The following is a 25,009-nucleotide window of genomic DNA, read 5'->3' on the forward strand; positions in this document are numbered from 1 at the left end:
GAACTATGGTGTTGTGAAGAGAAAGGATAGACAGACGGACAGACAGGCAGACAGCATGTGAACTGGTATGATGTAAAGACCAGTCAGAGCAGCGTTCCTATAACAAGCATCTCTTTATAGCAGCATTGTTATTCTGCCAACAGCCTTGTTAAACTGGGACTCACAGAGCAACAGCGTGGTAACAGTACTGAACACTCTGTGTCCTCTCTACAGGGGCCACACCACCTGTAATAGGCCAATACTGATCTTTTATATGGACCTAGAAATCAGATTTGGATTTTGTTCAACAAATCAAATTGACCATAAAGCAAAGCTTTTGATCTCAAATCAAGAAATACACTTCTTTGATGTGGGCACTGTCTTGTGCTATGTGACGACAACAACCAAGACAACATGTTGTTTTTGTCACTTCTCTCCTTCTTGAAGTTTTAGTTTGGCTAGATGACGGTTGTTATGGCGACGGTGGAAAGTCAAGGCCAGGGTTCCGCAGGCAGGCACCTCATTACCCCTCTTGTCACCATAACAACAACAGAACTCTCCATCAGAATGGTACTATAGTTAGAAACTCTCAATCTGGGCTACACCCTAAACGATACCCCATTTCCTATACCAGGGCCCATAGGGCTGTGGTCAAAAGTAGACATAGCCTGGGTCTGTATTGAATATTACCCCACACATCCTCCACATCCACTCATTCAACAACAGTGGTTGATTGTGTGGCAGGATTCAGGAATGTGCCTAAATCCCACACAGCCATGAAATGTAAATACATTTTCCCACATGATACAAGACCATCAGATGATGAACTGCAGCTATTCCTAGCCCTGAACAGGAAAGGGAACCACTCAAATATTTGGACAGGAGAGGAGAGGAGAGGAGAGGAGAGAGGAGAGGAGAGGAGAGGAGAGGAGAGGAGAGGAGAGGAGAGGAGAGGAGAGGAGAGGAGAGGAGAGGAGAGGAGAGGAGGAGAGGAGAGGAGAGGAAATGAGAGGAGAGGAGAGGAGAGGAAAGGAGAGGAGAGGAGAGGAGAGGAGAGGAAAGGAGAGAAGAGGAGAGGAGAGGAAAGGAGAGGAAAGGAGAGGAGAGGAGAGGAGAGGAGAGGAAGCCACAGAGAGATTGACTAACACATAGACGAACAACATAATAACTTGAATGTGAGAGATAATCTGAACTTTAATAAACCATCAAAGCCTGGACTAAATTTCCAGATGCTACTTTATTTCACAACGTTGGACACTGTTTATACAGCTCTCACATAGTCTCTCTCCCTCTCTCTCTCTCTCTCTCTCTCTCTCTCTCTCTCACATAGTCTCTCCCTCTCTCTCTCTCTCTCTCTCACACACATAGTCTCTCTCTCATATAGTCTCTCTCTCTCTCTCTCTCTCTCTCTCTCTCTCTCTCTCACATAGTCTCTCTCTCATATAGTCTCTCTCTCTCTCTCTCACATAGTCTCTCTCCCTCTCTCTCTCTCACACACATAGTCTCTCTCCCTCTCTCTCTCTCTCTCTCTCTCTCACACATAGTCTCTCTCTCTCATATAGTCTCTCTCTCTCTCTCTCACATAGTCTCTCTCTCATATAGTCTCTCTGTCTCTCAATTCAATTCAATTCAATTCGCTTTATTGGCATGACGTAACAATGTACATATTGCCAAAGCTTACTTTGGATATTTACAATATAAAAAATAAATAAAAATGAGAATCAAAAATTGTCAACGGGACAACAGTAACAACAATAACCAACGGTCAATATAACCATACATTCAACAATAACAATAATCATACAGTTGAGGACATGTGCAGGTTTATTGGTCTGTCAGACACTGTCCCTCAACTTATGGCAGGCAGCAATGTAGTGCGCTGCCAACCCACAGCTCTCTGCGTCCTCCCCCAACAGGATGGGTAGCCTATCCTCGTCAGAGAGGTCTTTAAAACCTTGAATAAGGATTTCAAATTTGGGGAAATGACACTCTCTAATTGTTTTATATTTTTGACATTTTGTCAGGAAATGCAGCTCCGTCTCAGGTTCTGCTGTTGTGCAGTGGTTGCACAGCCTTTCCTCTACAGGGAGCCAGGTTTTCCTGTGTCTACCCTTCTCAATGGCAAGGCTGTGCTCACTGAGCCTGTACTTTGTCAAGGTTTTTCTAAGGTTTTGATCAGTAACCATGGTCAAATATTTAGCCATAGTGTACTGTCGATTTAGGGCCAGATAGCACTGCATTTTGCTTTGTGTTTGTGCTTGTGTTTCCCAATAAGCAATGTAGTTTTGTTTTGACTGTGTTGTAATTTGGTTTATTCTGATTGATTGGATGTTCTGGTCCTGAGGCTTCAGTGTGTTAGTAGAACAGGTTTGTGAACTCAGCCCCAGCACCAGCTGGATGAGGGTCCTGAGGCTTCAGTGTGTTAGTAGAACAGGTTTGTGAACTCAGCCCCAGGACCAGCTGGATGAGGGTCCTGAGGCTTCAGTGTGTTAGTAGAACAGGTTTGTGAACTCAGCCCCAGGACCAGCTGGATGAGGGGACCCTTTTCTTTGCTCAGCTCTTGGCATTGCAGGGCTTGGTAATGATATGAGAGGGGGTCACTGTATTTTAGATGTTTCCAAAACTTAATTGCTCTTTTTTGAGTTTTTATTATTAGTGGATATTGGCCTAATTCTGCCCTGCATGCATTGTTTGTAGTTTTCCTCTGGACACGTAGGAGAATCTTACAGAACTCTGCATGTAGGGTTTCAATGGGGTTTTTGTCCCATTTGATGAAATCTTGTTTTGCAAGTGGACCCCACACCTCGCTGCCATAAAGTGCAATTGGTTCAATGACATATTCAATTAGTTTTAGCCAAATTTTAATAGGTATTTCAATTTGAATTTGCTTTTTAATGGCGTAGAATGCCCTGCGTGCTTTCTCTCTCAGTTCATTCACTGCCTCATTAAGGTGTCCAGTTGAGCTTATTTTTAAACCTAAGTAATTGTAGTGTGTACAGTACTCTATATATTTTGTACCAATTGAGAACTTTGGTCTAATTCCCTGAGATCTGGATCTTCTCTGGAAAATCATTATTTTAGTCTTTTTGGGGTTTACTGCCAGGGCCCAGGTCTGGCAGTACTGCTCTAGCAGGTCCAGGCTCTGCTGTAGGCCAGGTGCTGTGGGTGACAGCAGGCATAGGTCATCTGCGAAGAGTAGGCATTTAACTTCTGAATTGTGGAGACTAACACCAGGGGCTGAGGATTTTTCTAGAATAATGGCCAATTCGTTAATGTAAATATTGAAGAGTGCAGGGCTCAGATTGCAACCCTGACGAAGGCCCCGCCCCTGGTTAAAGAATTCTGTCCTTTTCTTACCAATTTTAATGCTGCACGTATTGCCAGTATACATTGATTTAATTATGTCATATGTTTTACCCCCTACACCACTTTCAATAACTTTGTAGAACAGTCCTGTATGCCAAATAGAATCAAATGCTTTTTGGAAGTCGATAAAGCAAGTGTATATTTTGGTATTATTTTGGTGGACATGTTTATCTATCAGGGTGTGTAAGGTGTAAATATGATCAGTTGTGCGATGTTTTGGTATAAATCCAATTTGGCTTTTACTCAAGACATTGTGCTTATTAAGGAAGTTTAGAACTCTTACATTGATGATACTACAGAAAACCTTCCCCAGGTTACTGTTCACACAAATGCCTCTGTAATTGTTAGGGTCAAATTTGTCTCCATTCTTAAAGATTGGGGTTATGAGTCCTTGATTCCAGATGTCAGGGAAATAACCTACACTCAGGATCAAATTAAACAATTTTAATATAGCCAATTGAAATTTTGCACTAGTGAGTTTGAGCATCTCATTTAGGATGCCATCAGGTCCGCAGGCTTTTTTAAATTTGAGAGCCTGAAGTTTCTTATAGAGCTCCTGGTCAGTAATTGGGGAGTCCAATGGGTTTTGATTGTCCTTTATAGCTTTTTCTAATCCATTCAACTTCTCATGGATTTGGCGTTGTTCTGCGTTTGTGTCAATTTGAACGGTGTTGTAGAGTGTTTTGAAATGGGTTGTCCATATGTCACCATTTTGTATTGCTAATTCCTCTTGTTTAGATTTTTTTAGTTTTTTTTCCAATTTTGCCAAAAGTTGTTTGTGTTTATGGACTCCTCAATTAGTGTCAGCTGCTTGCTGTTGTACTGTGCTTTTTTGGTTCTGAGTGTACGTTTATAGAGTTTTAAAGTCTCACGGTAATGAAGGCGTAATTCACCATTATTTGGGTCTCTGTGCTTTTGGTTGGATAGTGTTCTAAGTTTTTTCCTTATAATTTTACAATCTGCATCAAACCAGTTGTCATCTGTGATTTTTTTAGTTTTGTTTTTTATCAATTTCAATTGTGCTTCTTTTGCCGTTTGCCTGAATATATAGTTGATGTTTCGTACTGCTAGATTGATGCCTTCTTTACTGTGAGTGAATGTGGTATCCAGAAAGTTATCTAAGAGTGTTTGGATATTTTGGTTCCAGGTTGCTTTCTGGTATTCTTCTGTGCTGTTTTGGGCCCATCTGTATGAATTTCTGATGTTGTACAGCTTACTGGGCTGTGAATGTGTGGTTGTTTCCAGGTCTGTTCTTTTGAGGAACAACGTAATTTGGCTGTGATCAGACAGAGGTGTTAGTGGCTTGACAGTGAATGAGCTGAGAGAGAAGGGGTCCATGTCTGTGATCATATAGTCTACTGTACTGTGGCCAAGAGGTGAGCAATAGGTGAATCTCCCCAAAGAGTCCCCCCGTAACCTACCATTGACAAAGTACAGACCCAGGCTTCTACAGAGCTGCAAAAGATCCCTTCCGTTTTTGTTGACGGTGCTGTCACTGTTGTTTCTATGGGGGAGATTAAGATAGTTAGAAACAGTATGGCCTGTAATAAAGCTGTCCCCTCGTGTGCTCGTTAGATCAGGTAGTGTTCCTGTGCGCGCATTTGTGTCCCCACAGATGAGCACATTTCCCTGGGCCTGGAAATGGCACGTCTCTTCCTCGAGGGTGGGGAAGATCTCCTCTGAGTAATATGGGGATTCTGAGGGGGGGATATATATTGCGCAAAGGAACACGTCTTTTTCTGTCAGTACAAGTTCTTTTTTTAGTTTTAACCAAATGTGGTATTTGCCAATTTTGAGGGGATCAATTAGATTTTGTAGTTCGGATTTGTACCAAATGATCAATCCTCCAGAGTCTCTGCCTCTATTGACAGAGCTGTGTTTCTGTGATGGCACAATGACCTCTCTGTAGCCTGTGGGACAGTGAGTGACAACGTCAGCCTTACACCATGTCTCCTGCAGAATGATGACGTCAACATCTTTCAGATTTTTGTTGAACTCCAGTGCTAAACTCTTCAGACCAAAGGTTGATGAGTTTAGACCCTGAATGTTCCACATGCTAACTGATAGTGATTTCATGTTGCAAAAAGAAAGAGTAGCAGTCAGAAATACAGTAACGATTAACTAATAAGTTGTTAAGAGTGAGATAAACAGGATATCAGCTAACATTTATTCTGTTATTGTGTTAAATATTCCTATTCATTGAACAAGTAAATTCTAGTACAATAGGAGTGTGTGTGTGTGTGTGTGTGTGTGTGTGTGTGTGTGTGTGTGGTGTGTGTGTGTATGCGTCCGTGTGTGTTTAGTGCAGTTTAGTGCAGATGTATTGGAGGAGCTGTTTAATCTCACTTAATCCTACAGGGTTCTCCTGTCCTCTGACGACCTCCGCGTAGCTGCGCTGGTCCTGCTGTTGGGCCCTGTGAGGTGGAGGGGGGCCAGGTCTGGGCCATGGGACTTCCTCTCTGGTCTGGTAGGGGTGGTGGTCTGGTGCGGGATAATAGGCTGGGCCCGGTCTGGTCTGGCTAAGCCGATGTAAGTGGTGATGCTCTGGGGGTGGGTGGGGCCTGTGGGGTGCACTGGGTCTGGTGTGGCGTTGAAGGGGCCTGGGGCTCCTTGGTGGTGCAGTGGTCTGGTAGGGGTCTCTGGGTGCTCCTCTGTCCAGTACAGCATGGGGTCTCTCTCTCTCTCTCTCACATAGTCTCTCTCTCACATAGTCTCTCTCTCTCTCACACATAGTCTCTCTCCCTCTCTCTCTCTCTCTCGCTCACATAGTCTCTCTCTCGCTCTCTCTCCTCGCTCTCTCGCTCTTTCTTTCTCTCTCACTCTCTCTCTCACATACTGTGTCTCTCTCTCTCTCTTTCACATAGTCTCTCTCACATAGTCTCTCTCTCGCTCTCTCTCTCTCTCGCTCTCTCTCCTCTCTCTCTCTCTCTCTCTCACATAGTCTCTCTCTCTCTCACACAGTCTCTCTCTCTCTCTCTCTCACATAGTCTCTCTCTTGCTCTCTCTCGCTCTCTCTCCTCGCTCTCTCTCGCTCTCCTCTCTCTCTCTCTCTCTCTCTCCCCTCTCTCTCTCTCTCTCTCTCTCTCTCTCACTCCAGGCATAAACCTTCCTTCAGCAGGCAGCACTAGACACATCAAACGAAATATGATGCGCTGCTGCTTTTTAATATTTAAGGAAAATGTAGGATTTGCCGGGTGAAGAAACTAACTGATTAGGGGAAGGAAGCGTGTGTGTGTGCATGCGTGTGTGTGGTCAGGGTTGAGTAGGTTACTTTCTAAATGTAATCTGTTACAGTTACTAGTTACCTGTCCACAATTGTAATCAGTAACGTCATTTTGGATTACCCAAACTCAGTAACGTAATCTGATTACATTCAGTTACTTTTAAATGACTTTCCCCTTAAGAGGCATTAGAAGAAGACAAAAATGTATGTTACCAATTGAACAACATCTATTTAAGCAATAAGGCCAATCATGGCTGGTCATGGTGCATATCAACCCCATTATCCCAGAAACCCGAGACCCACTCCAATTTGCATACCGCACCAACAGATCCACAGATTATGCAATCTCTATTGCACTCCACACTGCCCTTTCCCACCTGGACAAAAGGAACACCTATGTGAGAATGTTGTTCATTAACCTCACTAGGGTAGGGAGCACTATTTTCACCTCCGGATGAAAAGCGTGCCCAAAGTAAACTGCCTGTTACTCAGGCCCAGAAGCTAGGATATGCATAAAATAATGTCTGTGAGTATAACAGAACTGATATGGCAGGCAAAAAACGGAGTAAAATCCATCCAGGAAGTGGGATGTGGGTGCTTTTCTCTTGCCTGCCTATGCAGTATGTCAATGGTTAGGACCTAGATTGCAGTTCCTATGGCTTCCACTAAATGTCAACAGTCTTTAGAAATTGTTTCAGGCTTGTATTCTGAAAAAATGAGGGAGTAAGACCACTTTGAGTCAGTGGATAGTGGGAAGTACCCAGAGCTGTTTGCTGCGCATGACCGAAATATTATCGATTATTATTATTATTATATTTGACATGTTTCTACGAACTTGGATTTTTCGTCTGCCTGTTGTGACTGCCTTTGAGCCATTGGATTACTGAGCGAAACGCGCCAACAAAACTGAGGTTTTTGGATATAAAGAGGGACTTTATTGAACATTTATTGTGTAACTGGGAATCTTGTGAGTGCAACCATTTTTATTTTATTTACCTTTATTTAACTAGGCAAGTCAGTTAAGAACAAATTCTTATTTTCAATGACAGCCTAGGAACAGTGGGTTAACTGCCTTGTTCAGGGGCAGAACGACAGATTGTACCTTGTCGGCTCAGGGATTCGATCTTGCAACCTTTCAGTTACTAGTCCAAAGCTCTAACCACTAGGCTATGCTGCCGCCCCATATGAAGGTCATATGAAGATCATCAGAGGTAAGTGATTCATTGCTATTTCTGACTTTTGTGACTAATCTACTTGGCTGGTAACTGTATATAATGTTTATGTGCTGGGCGCTGTCCTCAGATAATCGCATGGTGTGCTTTCGCCGTAAAGCCTTATTGAAATCTGACACCGTGGTTGGATTAACAAGAAGTTATTCTTTAAACCGATGTATAACACTTGTATGTTTTATGAATTTTTATTATGAGTATTTCTGTTTTTGAATTTGGCGCTCTGCAATTTCACCGGATGTTGTCCAGGTGGGACGGTAGCGTCCCACACCCACTAGAGAGGTTAACTACAGCTTAGCGTTCAACACCATAGTGGCCTCAAAGCTCATCAATAAGCTAAGGACCCTGGGACTAAACACCTCCCTCTGCAACTGGATCCTGGACCTCCTGACGGGCCACCCCCAGGTGGTAAGGGTAGGTAACAACACATCCACCACGTTGATCCTCAACACAGGGGCCCCTCAGGTGTACGTGCTCAGTCCCCTCATGTACTCCCTGTTCACTCATGACTGCACGGCCAGGTACGACTCCAACACCATCATTACGTTTTCCAATGACACAACAGTGGTAGGCCTGATCACCGACAACGACGAGACAGCCTATAGGGAGGAGGTCAGAGACCTGGCCGTATGGTGCCAGGACAACAACCTCTCCCTCAACGTGATCAAGACTAAGGAGATGATTGTGGACTACAGGAAAAGGAGGAACGAGCACGCCCCCATTCTCATCGACGGGGCTGTAGTAGAGCAGGTTGAGAGCTTCAAGTTCCTTGGTGTCTACACCACTTACAAACTTGAAGAGGGCACGACAAAACATATTCCCGCCTCAGGAGACTGAAAAGATTTGGCATGGGTCCTCAGATCCTCAAAAGGTTCTACAGCTGCACCATAGAGAGAATCCTGGCTGGTTGCATCACTGCCTGGTATGGCAACTGCTCGGCCATCGACCGCAAGGCACTACAGAAGGTAGTGCGAACGGCCCCGTACATCACTGGGGCCAAGCTTCCTGCCATCCAGGACCTCTATACCAGGCGGTGTCCGAGGAAAGCCCTAAAAATTGTCAAAGACTCCAGCCACCCAAGTCATAGACTGTTCTCTCTGCTACCGCACGTCAAGCAGTACCGGAGCGTCAAGTCTAGGTCCACGAGGCTTCTAAACAGCTTCTACCCCCAGGCCACAAGACTCCTGAACATCTAATCAAATGGCTACCCAGACTATTTGCATTGCCCCCCCCCCTTTACACCGCTGCTACTCTCTGTTGTTATCATCTATGCATAATCTCTTTAATAACTCTACCTACATGTACATACTACCTCAACTAACCGGTGACCCCGCACATTGACTCTCTACCGGTACCCCCTCTATATAGCCTCAATATTGTTATTTCACTGCTGCTCTTTAATTACTTGTTACTTTTTTGTCTTATCTGTATTTTTTTTAACGGCATTGTTGGTTAGGAGCTCGTAAGTAAGCATTTCACTCTAAGGTCTACACCTGTTGTATTCGGCGCATGTAATTAATACAATTTGATTTGATTTGACTTGATTCTTACTCACGACGCCATGCGGGTGCCTGGACACAGCCCTTAGCCATAGTATATTGGCCATTTACCACAAAACCCCAAGGTGCTTATTGCTAATAGAAACGGGTTACCAATGTAACTAGAGCAGTAAAAATAAATGTTTTATCATACCCGTCGTATACAGTCTGATATACCACGGCTGTCAACCAATCAGCATTCAGGGCTCGAACCAGCCAGTTTATATTGCAGGATAAATCAATGTTAAAGTTTACATAGCTGGCCATATATGAATGTTACATTTTACTTTATGGGTTGGTTATGTTGGCTTCTTCTAGCCCATCGCTTTCTACTACAATGAATAATACGCTAAAATGATATCTTTATATTAAAAACCAGTCTATCAGAATTTCAGTCATTTCAATAAATGTTATACCCCTTGATCTTCAAGAATAGGACTTGGAAATATGGAAGTATAGATTAGCCAAATTGTTTTACCTGAGCATAACCCCAAAACTATGGACTTATTAGCCAGCCCTATTCTGTTGACTATAATTATGTTGTCATGGAGGACTGATTGGGCTCATTGATTAAATGCTGTGCTCATAGAATGGATTTGAGCCCTACTGAAAAGCGCCATTTACATGTGAAAAATGAATGTCATATGCTGCATTTGCTATAGGCCTATTGCTGACCTTTTTGTTGGTGACACATTGCTATCTTGATAATATGCAGCTGTTTAAAGGGCAAATCCACAAATGAAACAATAACAAAATGGCCGCCCAGTCTCTGTTTTGGTAAAAAGCTGAGGGATGGGTCTGGAGAAATGTAACCACTCTCAGATTAATAGACAGAGCTATGGATGCAAGGACTGATCATCCATGATATTATTGTTTTAACCATTTTTGTTTTAACCATTTTATGAGGCTATACAGTGTTTGTTTATATTTACAATGTTTACTAACATTGGAGTGAAACAAGCTTATATATTGGGTTCTCATGGAGTGTGACAGTTAAAATAAGCTCATGAAGCATTAATAAGTTATATTCTTCAAGAATCAATAGAGATAAATATATAATTTACACTACCGTTCAAAAGTTTGGGGTCACTTACAAATGTCCTTGTTTTTGAAAGAAAAGCAAATTTTTGTCCATTAAAATAACATCAAATTGATCAGAAATACAGTGTAGACATTGTTAATATTGTAAATGACTATTATAGCTGGAAACGGCAGATTTTATATCTACATATGCGTACAGAGGCCCATTACCAGCATTTATCACTGCTGTGTTCCAATGGCACGTTGTGTTAGCTAATCCAAGTTTATCATTTTAAACGGGCTCTGTACGCAACTCCTGCTCAACGTAGACAAGCGTAGACCTCCATCCTTCTTCTTCACAAAAAAGAAACTCGAGGAGGCGGGTGAAGTGGAGGACCGAATGTACCCCTGACGCAGGGATTCAGAGACATGTGTCTCCAAAGCCACCGTCTCCGCTTGCGACAGGGGATACACGTGACTCCTGGGAAGCGCAGTGTACCCTATGCGGCCACAGATGGTGCACATGATGGCTCCTCCTCCAGTCTCCCTACACGCAGCCCCTCCCAACTCCATGGGCACCAGAGCGGGGGTGCTGGAAGATGGCACCGACAGAGCCCCCTCTGGACGTCCGTGGGTGACCAGCAGGTTATCCAACCGGATGGACAAATCCACCAGTTGGTCAAAGGAGATGGTGGCATCCCTGCAGGCCAGCTCACGTCGGACGTCCTCGCGTATGCTGCACCGATAGTGGTCGATGAGGGCCCTGTTGTTCCAGCCTGCTCAAGGGCCAAGGTCCTGAATTCTAGGGCGAATTCCTGGGCGCTCCTCATCCCCTGCCTCAAATGGAAGAGCCGTTCCCCCGCCGCTCCACCTTCGGGCGGATGGTCGAAGACGGCCCGGAAGCGACGGGTGAACTCCTCGAAGTGGCCCAACGCCGCGTCTCCTTCTCCCCACACGACGTTTGCCCACTCCAGAGCTCTCCCCGAGAGGCATGAGATGAGGGCAGACACTCTCTCCCTTCTCGAGGGAGCTGGGTGCACAGTGGCCAGGTAGAGGTCCAGTTGTAGCAGGAATCCCTGGCACTGTGCTGCCGTCCCATCATACTCCCTGGGAAGGGAGAGAGACGCATCCCACTGGGACTGGCTCCGGATGGGACGGGTAGAGGTAACCCCGGTTGCGCTGGTCGAGGCACTGGGGAGACTTCCTGTCTCTCCCAGCGGTCCATAGTCTGGACAACGCTGTCCATCATGGCACCAAGATGATGTAACATAGCCGAATGTTCCTGGACGCGCTCCTCGACTCCTCTAACCGGGGTACCTGCTCCTGCTGACTCCATGGTTCTGGTGTGTAATTCTGTCATTGGTGTGTACGGAGGCGAAGTCAGGCGCAGGAGATCAGAATGTAGTAAATAGGCGCACTTTAATTCCGGTCATAAAATGACAGCACATAACAACATAAGCGTGCCAAAACACGTAACTTAACAAAAGTATAGCGCCTGACAATACTCACATAACAAGAACCAATTACACACAAAGACATGGAGGGGAACAGAGGACTAAATACAGGCAGTGTGATTATGAAATGAAAACCAGGTGTGTATGGGACAAGACAAAACAAATGGACATATGAGAAATGGAGCGGCGATGGCTAGAAAGCCGGTGACGTCGATCGCCAAACGCCGCCCGAACAAGGAGAGGAGTCGACTTCGGCGGAAGTCGTGACAAAGGCAAACAAATCAAACAACATCTGGATATCGCCATCTAGTTTATCCCCTGAAAGTTAGCTTGTTAACGAGCCATATTGACGTGATCTGTTACTGGCTAGCTAACTAGCCAATTTGACGTGATCCATCAGTCAATGTAGCCAATCATGAATTTCAGCAGCAATTATTGAATGCTCTTCAAATCAATGTTGAAAAGGGGAAATGTTAGCGGACATCGCTGGGTAGGCATACGATGGTTGGAGAAAAAAAACACATTAGGTATACTTACCACTGTTTAGTCAACTGTACAAAGTTTCTAGGCGGCAGGTAGCCTAGTGGTTAGAGCGTTGGGCCAGTAACTGAAAGGTTGCTGGATTGAATCCCCGAGCTGACAAGGTAAAAATCTGTCGTTCTGCCCCTGAACAAGGCAGTAACCCACTGTTCCCTGGTAGGCCGTCATTGAAAATAAGAATTTGGTCTTAACTGACTTGCCTGGTTAAATAAAAAATAAAAATGTACTGGTAACTTGCAAAGTAAACACATTAACAGCTAACAGCACATCGGACGGCAAATGCATCCTTCTGCTGCTTGAGGGAGGACCTAGACATTATTAGATAGAGTGGTCAACAGGTAGGGAGGACCTAGACAGTATTAGATAGAGTGGTCTAGAGGTAGGGAGGACCTAGACAGTATTAGATAGAGTGGTCTACAGGTAGGGAGGACCTAGACAGTATTAGATAGAGTGGTCTACAGGTAGGGAGGACCTAGACAGTATTAGATAGAGTGGTCTACAGGTAGGGAGGACCTAGACAGTATTAGATAGAGTGGTCTACAGGTAGGGAGGACCTAGACAGTATTAGATAGAGTGGTCTACAGGTAGGGAGGACCTAGACAGTATTAGATAGAGTGGTCTACAGGTAGGGAGGTCCCAGACAGTATTAAATAGAGTGGTCTACAGGTAGGGAGGTCCCAGACAGTATTAGATATAATTCCTCAGCACTGTATTGTACCCATACCATAGTCAATGCTTAATCTATTGTAAACCAATACATTTCAACTGGCAATAAATGCAACACTAAGAGGGATCATGTAGAAGACGTCTTAACTCTATCCAACATGTATCAAAAAGCACCGGGAGGCTAAACTTGTCAGCCCTATATAACCCTGTAGTAGTACTATCATGTTGCTCTATATCACCTAGCTAGCTAGAGGAATATCTCCTGTAATGTAACAGTGTTCCTTCCTGTCCCTCTCCTCGCCCCAACCTGGGCTCCAACCAGGGACCCTCTGAACACATCAACAACTGCCTCCCGCGAAGCATCGTTACCTATCGCTCCACAAAAGCTGCGGCCCTTGCAGAGCAACTTCCTCAAGGTCTCAGAGCGAGTGACGTTACCGATTGAAACGCTATTAGTGCGCACCGCTAACTAGCTAGCCATTTCACACCGGTTACACCAACACAAGGCCATGCTTCTCTCAGGTCTCACATCACAGGGTCACTACCAGGAGCACTTCAGCACCCAGGCAGAGTCCATCTGATCACACTCACTGAGATAACATCTTAACCTTCATGACTGAAATAACACATTAACCTTCACAACTGAGATAGCACCTTTACCTTCACAGCGGAGATAACACATTAACCTTCACAACTGAGATAACACCTTTACCTTCACGGCGGAGATAACACTTTAACTTTCACAACTGAGATAACACCTTGGGTATTTCTCAATCTGCTTACTACAGTGCTCCACACTCTCACGCTCCAAGTGCATTCTCTGAGGACGTTATTGTGGGGACGAGAGTGTGGAGAACACATAAAACAGTACATTTGAGAAGCACTCGCACTCCCTCTACTGCAGGGATCATCAACTAGTTTCAGCGGCGGGGCGATTTGTTTTTGAGCGGATTGTTGGGGGGCCAGAAGATCTTTTTTTTTTTTATTGTAGACTGCAGATTGACCACAAGCAGCCCAAACATATTTAATGTCTGAATAAAGCATAATAATTTCAAACCTTGCTTTCATTTGTATACGATCATGTGTTTCTCTATTATGCATGGGAATACTTGGGAACAGATTTCTTACATTAAAATAACTTGGAGCTGATTGTCTGGTGTCCAACAATGGAAATAAAATATATATATACAGTGTATATAATATTTTTTTTATTTTGGGGCTCAGAAAACTTGGGGGCCCAAATAAAACCACCCTGGCCGGCGGGGCTGCCAGTTGGGGAATCCTGCCCTACTGTATTACCTCACGATGCACCTCCCCATCCACTGACCCTTCTTCCAGTCAGCACAATGACAATAGAGACAAAACAAGATATACACAAAGCAAACATTTTACTTCATAGCTATCAGCTAGCTATATGTTAATCGTAATAACGTAGCTGACCAGATAGTACAGGCAAAAATGACCTAAAACCAATGTTATCTAAGGTAGATGTCAATTCTTTATGGCTATCAGCTAGCTATATGTCAATTCTTCATGGCTATCTGTCTTGCTAATAGTAGTAGCTTGCCAGTTAGCTCTATTGACTTGCTATGGGCTTGCAGCCTACATATACTACAGTGGGTGTTGTAGGCGGGTAACCATGCCAGAATTAACACAGCATGTATGTATTAACGTATCAAGATAACATATTGTACTGAGGCAACATATGAGATGCGAATATGCAACATTTCATTCCGAAAGTTGGAGTGTATTTTCTTTAGTTTCAGTTCAAATAATGGCCGCCATCGACTTCAAGAAAATGTGAGTCATTTTTTACGTGGTTGCGTCATATTTTTAGTATACTTTTCGTCAAAACTTGCATTCGAATAGTGACCTCCGTGCTCCGTTTCACATACTTTGATTTGGCCTCATAGTTCGAACCCTGCCGCGTAACAGTTTGCTTCCTCAAAGCACAGTAGTATGCATTTTGAGAAACACTGTGTCTCTCTCTGCCAAGGTATGCGTGAAGGGCTGTAGGAAGTCAGGCGCAGGAGAGCAGATATTTGGTAGCAAAACGGAGCCTTTTATTTGGCGAACCAAAAGCACACGGCACAAATGAAGAAGAAATACGAATACGGGTTGAACGTAACCCAGCGCAACCAGCCTAACGTGCGCATACATGCAAACAGATAAACAATACCACATAAAGACATGGGGAAAACAGAGAGTTAAATACACAACACATAATGAGGGAGATGAGAACCAGGTGTGTAGGAAAACAAGACAAAACAAATGGAAAATGAAAAATGGATCGGTGATGGCCAGAAGACCGGCGACGTCGACCGCCGAACACCGCCCGAACAAGGAGAGGCATCGACTTCGGCAGAAGTTAGTGACATTCTCTACTTGTGTGGGTACATAACAAATGTCTCATTTCTGACATTCAACTTCACACACAGTAGCTTTTTTCACAGAATGGTTTCAGGTACTTTGAAAAGCTGATTATCCAGGATAACTCGTCAATAGAATGTTAAAAGGGAAGAAGAACAAACCACAACTGTCTCCAGATACTGATGTAACATACGTGTACTGCAGCTATGTTGGTAAAACCAAAGGGTGTATACTGTAGGGGTATTATGCTCGGCAGCAGAGGTGACTTGTGCTTTTAGACAGCTGTGACACATTTCTAATGAGGGAATACAGTATGCCCTGAGCAAGGGCCATACTGAGCTTTCACAACACATTACATGACACATGGGTGTGTAGAGAATATTAAACTGTACAACCACAGCCAACCCCTTTATGGTCCGGATGCACACACACACACACACACACACAGAGACACACACACACACACACACACTCACACACACACACACAGAGACACACACACACACACACACAGAGACACACACACGCACACACACACACACACACAGAGACACACGCACACACACACACACACACACAGAGACACACACACACACACACACACACACACACACACACACACACACACACACACACAGAAGCACACACTCACTCACTCACACATGCATGCACTCACACGCACACGCATGCACACACACGCACGCACACACGCACGCACTCACACATGCACACACACAGTGCCCTGGGTTAGACAGCTCATACAGCCAGCCTGGTCATGCTTGGTTGAGCAAATAACAATTGGAAACACTAATTAGCCATTCTACCGGAACTGAACGATGTCAAGCCTTACTACGGTCAGACAGCTCATACAGCCAGCCTTACTACGGTCATACAGCCAGCCTTACTACGGTTATACAGCCAGCCTTACTACGGTTATACAGCCAGCCTTACTACGGTTATACAGCCAGTCTTACTACGGTTATACAGCCAGCCTTACTACGGTTATACAGCTCATACAGCCAGCCTTACTACGGTTATACAGCCAGCCTTACTACGGTTATACAGCCAGCCTTACTACGGTCAGACAGCCAGCCTTACTACGGTTATACAGCCAGCCTTACTACAGTTATACAGCCAGCCTTACTACAGTTATACAGCCAGCCTTACTACGGTTATACAGCCAGCCTTACTACGGTTATACAGCCAGCCTTACTACGGTTATACAGCTCATACAGCCAGTCTTACTACGGTTATACAGCCAGTCTTACTACGGTTATACAGCCAGCCTTACTACAGTCATACAACCAGCCTTACTACGGTTATACAGCCAGCCTTACTACAGTTATACAGCCAGCCTTACTACGGTTATACAGCCAGCCTTACTACGGTTATACAGTTCATACAGCCAGCCTTACTACGGTTATACAGCCAGCCTTACTACAGTTATACAGCCAGCCTTACTACGGTTATACAGCCAGCCTTACTACGGTTATACAGCCAGCCTTACTACGGTTATACAGCCAGCCTTACTATGGTTATACAGCTCATGCAGCCAGCCTTACTACGGTTTTACAGCCAGCCTTACTACGGTTATACAGCCAGCCTTACTACGGTTATACAGCCAGCCTTACTATGGTTATACAGCTCATGCAGCCAGCCTTACTACGGTTATACAGCTCATGCAGCCAGCCTTACTACGGTTATACAGCCAGCCTTACTACGGTTATACAGCTCATACAGCCAGCCTTACTACGGTTATACAGCCAGCCTTACTACGGTTATACAGCCAGCCTTACTACGGTTATACAGCCAGCCTTACTACGGTTATACAGCTCATACAGCCAGTCTTCTAACTAACTTATTAGTGTGTGCTTTAGGGGGAGGGCGGCAAGTGTGTGTGTGTGTGTGTGTGTGTGTGTGTGTGTGTGCTCTCTGCCAGCTCCCTACTGGCCCTCCCCTCCTCCCTGACTCCCCTCCCCTCCCCTCCTCTCTTCCCCTCTCCTCTCTGACTCCGCTCCCTTCCTCTCCTCCCTCCCGGACTCCCCTCCTCTCCTCCCTGACTCCGCTCCCCTCCTCTCCTCCCTCCCTGACTCCCCTCCCCTCCTCCCTGACTAACCTCCCCTCCTCTCCTCCCTGACCCCTCCTCGCATCTCTGACTCCTCTCCTCCCCTCTCCTCCCTGACTCCTCTCCCCTCCTCCCCTCTCCTCCCTGGCTCCCCTCCCCTCCTCTCCTCCCTGACCCCTCCTCGCATCTCTGACTCCTCTCCTCCCCTCTCCTCCCTTACTCCGCTCCCCTCCTCTCCTCCTTCCCTGACTCCCCTCCTCTCCTCCCTGACTCAGCTCCTCTCCTCTTCACGTCTTAATTTTGTTCATGCCTCTCCACACATTTAGGCACACACACACATGCAAGAACACGCACACCCCGGTGCATGCACGCACACAGACACACACACACACACACCCACACACACACACACACACATACACACACACATTCAAGCACACACACACACACACACACACATACACACACACACACACATACACATTCAAGCACAAACACACCCACACCCACACACATACACATGTGCACGTGCACACATGCAGACACACAAACACACGCGCGCGCAAACACGCATGCAAGAACACGCACACCCCGGTGCATGCACGCACACAGACACACACACACACACACACACACACATACACACACACACACATACACATTCAAGCACACACACACCCACACACACACACATACACATGTGCACGTGCACACATGCAGACACACAAACACACGCGCGCACAAACACACACACGCAAACACATACACACTCCATGAAACAGTGCTGAATATCTACAGGCTCCTTTTAGTACATTATGAGAGTCTCTGTATTAACCATCCCCAATACAGACTAAATGAGGGGACATCAGATAACTGTTATCTGTGTGTTAACTTCTCGCTGTCTGAAGTGATTAGAGGGGGAAATTAACTCCCTGGAGGCAAGGAGGCTGAATATCTGCCACTCACAACGTCAATGTCCACACAGAACAGAACAGAACAGAACAGAACAGAACAGAACAGAATAGAACAGAATAGAATAGAATAGAATAGAATAGAATAGAATAGAATAGAACAGAATAGAATAGAACACAATAGAATAGAACAGAATAGAATAGAACACAATAGAATAGAACAGAATAGAACAGAATAGAATAGAACAGAATAGAATAGAACAGAATAGAATAGAACAGAATAGAATAGAATAGAATAGAATAGAACAGAATAGAATAGAACACAATAGAATAGAACAGAATAGAACAGAATAGAATAGAACAGAATAGAATAGAACAGAATAGAATAGAACAGAATAGAATAGAATAGAACAGAATAGAATAGAACACAATAGAATAGAATAGAATAGAATAGAATAGAATAGAACAGAATAGAATAGAATAGAATAGAATAGAACAGAATAGAATAGAACAGAATAGAACAGAATAGAACAGAATAGAATAGAATAGAATAGAACAGAATGGAACAGAATAGAATAGAACAGAATAGAATAGAACAGAATAGAATAGAACAGAATAGAACAGAATAGAATAGAATAGAATAGAATAGAACAGAATAGAACAGAATAGAATAGAACACAATAGAATAGAACAGAATAGAACAGAATAGAACAGAACAGAATAGAATAGAACAGAATAGAACAGAATAGAACAGAATAGAATAGAATAGAATAGAACAGAATGGAACAGAATAGAATAGAACAGAACAGAATAGAACAGAATAGAATAGAATAGAACAGAATAGAACAGAATAGAACAGAACAGAATAGAATAGAACAGAATAGAACAGAATAGAACAGAATAGAATAGAATAGAATAGAACAGAATGGAACAGAATAGAATAGAACAGAATAGAACAGAATAGAACAGAATAGAACAGAATAGAACAGAATAGAACAGAATAGAATAGAACAGAATAGAATAGAACAGAATAGAACAGAATAGAACAGAATAGAACAGAATAGAACATAACATAACAGAATAGAACAGAATAGAACAGAATAGAACAGAATAGAACAGAATAGAACAGAATAGAATAGAACAGAATAGAATAGAACAGAATAGAACAGAATAGAACAGAATAGAACAGAATAGAACATAACATAACAGAATAGAATAGAATAGAACAGAATAGAACAGAACAGAACAGAATGGAATACTTTATTTTTCCCAGTCAACAGTGCTGGTTTATGTTCACATTTATTCTGCAAACGTTTGCACAACAGTAGAGCAACATAGCATTTTAACTGTCCTCTACTGAGCATATGGTTATAACCAATATATGGCCTTCCTCTCTGTCTCAGGCATGTATTTTACTGGGTGGTGGGAACAGTGTTTGCTGGTCTGTCTGGCTAAAGGGCCAGAGGGCTGGAACTGCATTCAGAGAGCCATTCCCTTACAAAGAGACATTCATTCTGTGTTTTCAATGCTCAGCCAGAATCTCTGACAGACCCTTTGGAGAGCGTCCATGAGTTATACCACATCGCTCGCTGAGTCTCTCTCTCTCTCTCTCTCTCTCTCTCTCTCTCTCTCTCTCTCTCTCTCTCTCTCTCTCTCTCTCTCTCTCTCTCTCTCTCTCTCTCTCTCTCTCTCTCTCTCTCTCTCTCTCTCTCTCCATCCCTATGAAAGATGTGGTTTTGTTGGGTTTGTTTCTGCTTTATAAATTGTGATGGTCTGTGTATTAATAATATAATGTGGTAAGAATCTTCCTATTCCACACCATCCCAGCTGATACTCTGCTGCCATGAATTGGACTTGCTAAGCAGGCTGTTGTCAGCAAAGCAGTATTTCTTTCCCCAGCTCAATGGCTTCACATTCCCATGGTCTGTCAGTTTGGGACAGAGCAGACGCTGCTATCTGTCTACATGGAGGTCTAGCTTACACACTCTTAATCCATATTGTAACTATGAATAAATCAATACTATCATCAGTGACCTATGACCCTGGACTGTAGCAGCTACACCTCCAATCCAGCTACTGTATGTCAGCAGCTCAGGATCAATACTGTCAGCTGTTTGGTCACAGTTGGCATACTGACCCCTCCAGAAAGATGTGTAGTACACTAGAATATATTTGACTAGAATAGAATAACATTCACATTTTGGGAAGTCACACCACGGCACTTCAACGTGGAGTATTGGGTAATATTTGGTAGATACGTCGTCGATCAATGAGATTCCAACCTATTTTCAACCACTCATAAAAGACAGCCAAAAGTTAGCTGAATTTCCAATGTGTTATCGCTATGCTTTCAACCATCTAAAACCACAAACCAAATTCCAAAGGAAAATCAATGTCAGATTTTTTGTTTGGTTGTCACCTACATGTATTATCACTGTGATTTCAACCATTTTAAAAGCACAGCAAAGTTCAAAATGGGAATACTTTGTTTATTTATACAACAACTTAATAATCCCTCTCTCCCTCCCCTCCCAGAGGACCTGAGCCCTGGGACCATGCCTCAGGACTACTTGGCCTGATGACTCCTTACTGTCCCCAGTCCACCTGGTCATGCTGCTGCTCCAGTTTCAACTGTTCTGCTTGCGGCTATGGAACCCACCTGTTTACCGGATGTGCTACCTTGTCCCGGACCCGCTGTTTCCGACTCTCTCTCTCTCTCTCTTTCTCCCGCACCTGCTGTCTCGACCTCTGAATGCTTGGCTATGAAAAGCCAACTGACATTTACTTTTGAGGTACTGACCTGTTTCACCCTCTACAACCACTGTGATTATTATTTGACCCTGCTGGTCATCTATAAACATTTTAACATCTTGAAGAACAATCTGGCCTTAATTAATGGCCATGTACTTTTATAATCTCCACCCGGCACAGCCAGAAGAGGACTGGCCACCCCTCATAGCCTGGTTCCTCTCTAAGTTTCTTCCTAGGTTTCTGCCTTTCTAGGGAGTTTTCCTAGCCACCGTGCTTCTACATCTGCATTGCTTGCTGTTTGGGGTTTTAGGCTGGGTTTCTGTACAGCACTTTGTGACATCTGCTGATGTAAGAAGGGCTTTATAAATACATTGGATTTGATTTGATTTTGATTAAAGTACATGGTGCAAGTGATCAAAGGCGTTTTTAGATTCTGTGCAGATTATTACAGCAATTGTGAATATTTCCACAGACCTGCAACCCTGAACATACACGCTTTCTATGATTACATAAGAAGACATTTATTGTTCCAGTAACCTCGGTAACTTAAAAGGTTAAATAAATACTGTTACATTAGTGTATTTACAGTCTTACAAAAGTAATATTGAATTGTGTTTGGTTGACAACGCAACCAAATATCAACAATTGAAGGAGATGTATCTTCTGATTGGATAGCTCCATCTGAGCCACTGGCTTAATCCCATTCTTTATCTTTCACTTTTGGTTGAGCTGAAGACATGAATCTATCTTGTAGACAAGTTGTTATGGCTATTTGCCATAATGCAAAAGTATCAACTTTTGAAGGAGATGCATCTCCTGCTTGGATACCTCCATCTGTGGCACTGAGACTGGCTTTAATTTGTCTACAAATTAATCATTTATATGTTGGATTCACATCTCCATTTAAGACAGACATCTATGTTAAAGAATAGGACTAAATCAAATCGCACTTCAAATACAGTTTCTTTCAATTGTGTTTTTGTTTGAGATGGAGACGTGAATCCAACATATATATTATTTAACTAGGCAAGTCAGTTAAGAACAAATTCTTATTGACAATGACTGCCTACCTGGGAACAGTGGGTTAACTGCCTTGTTTGACAGATTTTTACTTTGTCAGCTCAGGGATTTGATCTAGCAACCTTTTGTTTACTGGCCCAACACTCTAACCACTAGGCTACCTGCCACCCAAATGTGTAGATTGCATTTGAAATCAACCAAAGTTGAAAAGGCCTATATTATATGTATTGTCTATTTTTAGTTGAATCCTGCGCTGAATTTAAACAATAGCTGTTGATGATTTCACAAATGCTATATAGGCCTAAATAGCATCACTGATGATGACCAAAAGTATGTGGACACCTGCTAGTCAAACATCTCATTCCAAAGTCATGGGCGTTAATATAGAGTTGGTCCCCCCTTTGCTGCTATAACAGCCTCCACTCTTCTGGGAAGGCTTTCCACTAGATGTTGGAACATTGTTGCAGGGATTTGCTTCCATTCAGCCACAAGAGCATTAGTGAGATTGGGCACTGATTTTGGGCGATTAGGCCTGGCTCGCAGTCGGCATTCCAATTTATTCCAAAGCTGTTCGATGGGATCGAGGTCTCTTTACAGGCCAGTCAAGTTCTCGCTTTGTGCACAGGGGCATTGTCATGCTGAAACAGGAAAGGGCCTTCCCCAAACTGTTGCTACAAAGTTGGAAGCACAGAATCGTCTAGAATGTCATTCAAATCAAATGTATTTATAAAGCCCTTCTTACATCAGCTGATATCTCAAAGTGCTGTACAGAAACCCAGCCTAAAACCCCAAACAGCAAGCAATGCAGATGAAGAAGCACGTATGTAGCATTGTATGCTGTAGTGTTAAGATTTCCCTTCACTGGAACTAAGGGGCCCGAACATGAAAAACAGCCCCAGACCATTATTCCTCCTCCACCAAACTTTACAGTTGGCACTATGCATTGGGGCAGGTAGCGTTCTCCTGGCGTCCACCAAATCCAGATGAATCCGTTGGACTGCCAGATGGTGAAGCGTGATTCATCACTCCAGAGAACGCGTTTCCACTGCTCCTGAGTCAAATGGCGGTGAGCTTTACACCACTCCAGCCGACGCTTGGCCTCCAGCCGACGCTTGGCATTGCTCATGATGATCTTAGGCTTGTGTGCGGCTGCTCGGCCATGGAAACCCATTTCATGAAGCTCCCAACGAGCACTTATTGTGCTGATGTTGCTTCCAGTGGCAGTTTGGAACTCGGTAGTGAGTGTTGCAACTGAGGACATACGATTTTTACGCGCTACGCACTTCAGCACTCACGGTCCCGCTCTGTGAGCTTGTGTGTCACCTACCGTTTCGTATCTGAGCCGTTGTTGCTCCTAGACGATTACACATTCACAATAACAGCACTTACAGTTGACCGGGGCAGCTATAGCAGGGCAGACGTTTGACAAACTGACTTGTTGGAAAGGTGGCATCCTATGACGGTGCTACGTTGAAAGTCTGAGCTCTTTAGTAAGGCCATTCTACTGCCAATGTTTGTCTATGGAGATTGCATGGCTGTGTGCTCAATGTTATACACCTGTCGGCAACGGATGTGGCTGAAATAGAATCCACTCATTTAAAGGGGTATCCACATACTTGTGTATAATTTATAAAGCATGGCTACATTTCATTTGCTCTGTACCCTTTATAATGACTTTGATAGCGACAGTAACATCTATTAAGCGGAGATTTTTCAACAATCATTCTCACGATAGCACATTGGTAGTAGTCAGTGATAAATATCAGAGCTTGGCTGGCCTTGGTAAAACCATGGTTGGGACAGCGAAGGGATAGCTGTAGATAGATCACCTCTCCAGTAGGAGGTGCTGTAGTAAGATCACCTCTCCAGTAGGAGGTGCTGTAGATAGATCACCTCTCCAGTAGGAGGTGCTGTAGATAGATCACCTCTCCAGTAGGAGGTGCTGTAGATAGATCACCTCTCCAGTAGGAGGTGCTGTAGATAGATCAACTCTCCAGTAGGAGGTGCTGTAGATAGATCAACTCTCCAGTAGGAGGTGCTGTAGATAGATCATCTCTCCAGTAGGAGGTGCTGTAGATAGATCAACTCTCCAGTAGGAGGTGCTGTAGATAGATCACCTCTCCAGTAGGAGGTGCTGTAATGTAGATAGATCATCTCTCCAGTAGGAGGTGCTGTAGATAGATCACCTCTCCAGTAGGAGGTGCTGTAGATAGATCACCTCTCCAATAGGAGGTGCTGTAGATAGATCATCTCTCCAGTAGGAGGTGCTGTAATAGATCAACTCTCCAGTAGGAGGTGCTGTAATGTAGACAGATCACGTCTCCAGTAGGAGGTGCTGTAGATAGATCAACTCTCCAGTAGGAGGTGCTGTAGATAGATCACCTCTCCAGTAGGAGGTGCTGTAGATAGATCACCTCTCCAGTAGGAGGTGCTGTAGATAGATCACCTCTCCAGTAGGAGGTGCTGTAGATAGATCACCTCTCCAGTAGGAGGTGCTGTAATGTAGATAGATCACCTCTCCAGTAGGAGGTGCTGTAGAGAGATCATCTCTCCAGTAGGAGGTGCTGTAATAGATCACCTCTCCAGTAGAAGGTGCTGTAGATAGATCACCTCTCCATATAATGGATATTATGTTAAAGATCTGACGTCAAAGATACGAATTCAACATATTTTGTACAATGTTTGTTTATGTTAAACATTGGTTACCGAGGTGACATAATCCTGTGGGTGAAACTTTACCCTCAAAACAACAGTTTAAGTTTATGACTTTTTTCATATGCGATGTATTTTTCCACATAGATACCACGTCACGATACGTTGACAAAAGCAATTTGAAAACGTTTTTCTGTTTGATTCGATAACGTTGCTTTTAACCAG

The 25,009-nt window shown here is 43.9% G+C and overlaps 1 protein-coding gene across 11 annotated transcripts in view; it reads right to left on the reverse strand.

The window, feature by feature from the left end:
- dock3 (dedicator of cytokinesis 3) overlaps positions 1 to 25,009 on the reverse strand; it is a 369,152-nt gene that overhangs the window by 342,989 nt on the left and 1,154 nt on the right. The window lies entirely within an intron of this gene.

Source organism: Salmo trutta, chromosome 16 (genome assembly GCF_901001165.1).
Source record: "Salmo trutta chromosome 16, fSalTru1.1, whole genome shotgun sequence".
In the NCBI taxonomy this organism is placed as follows: Eukaryota; Metazoa; Chordata; class Actinopteri; order Salmoniformes; family Salmonidae; genus Salmo; species Salmo trutta.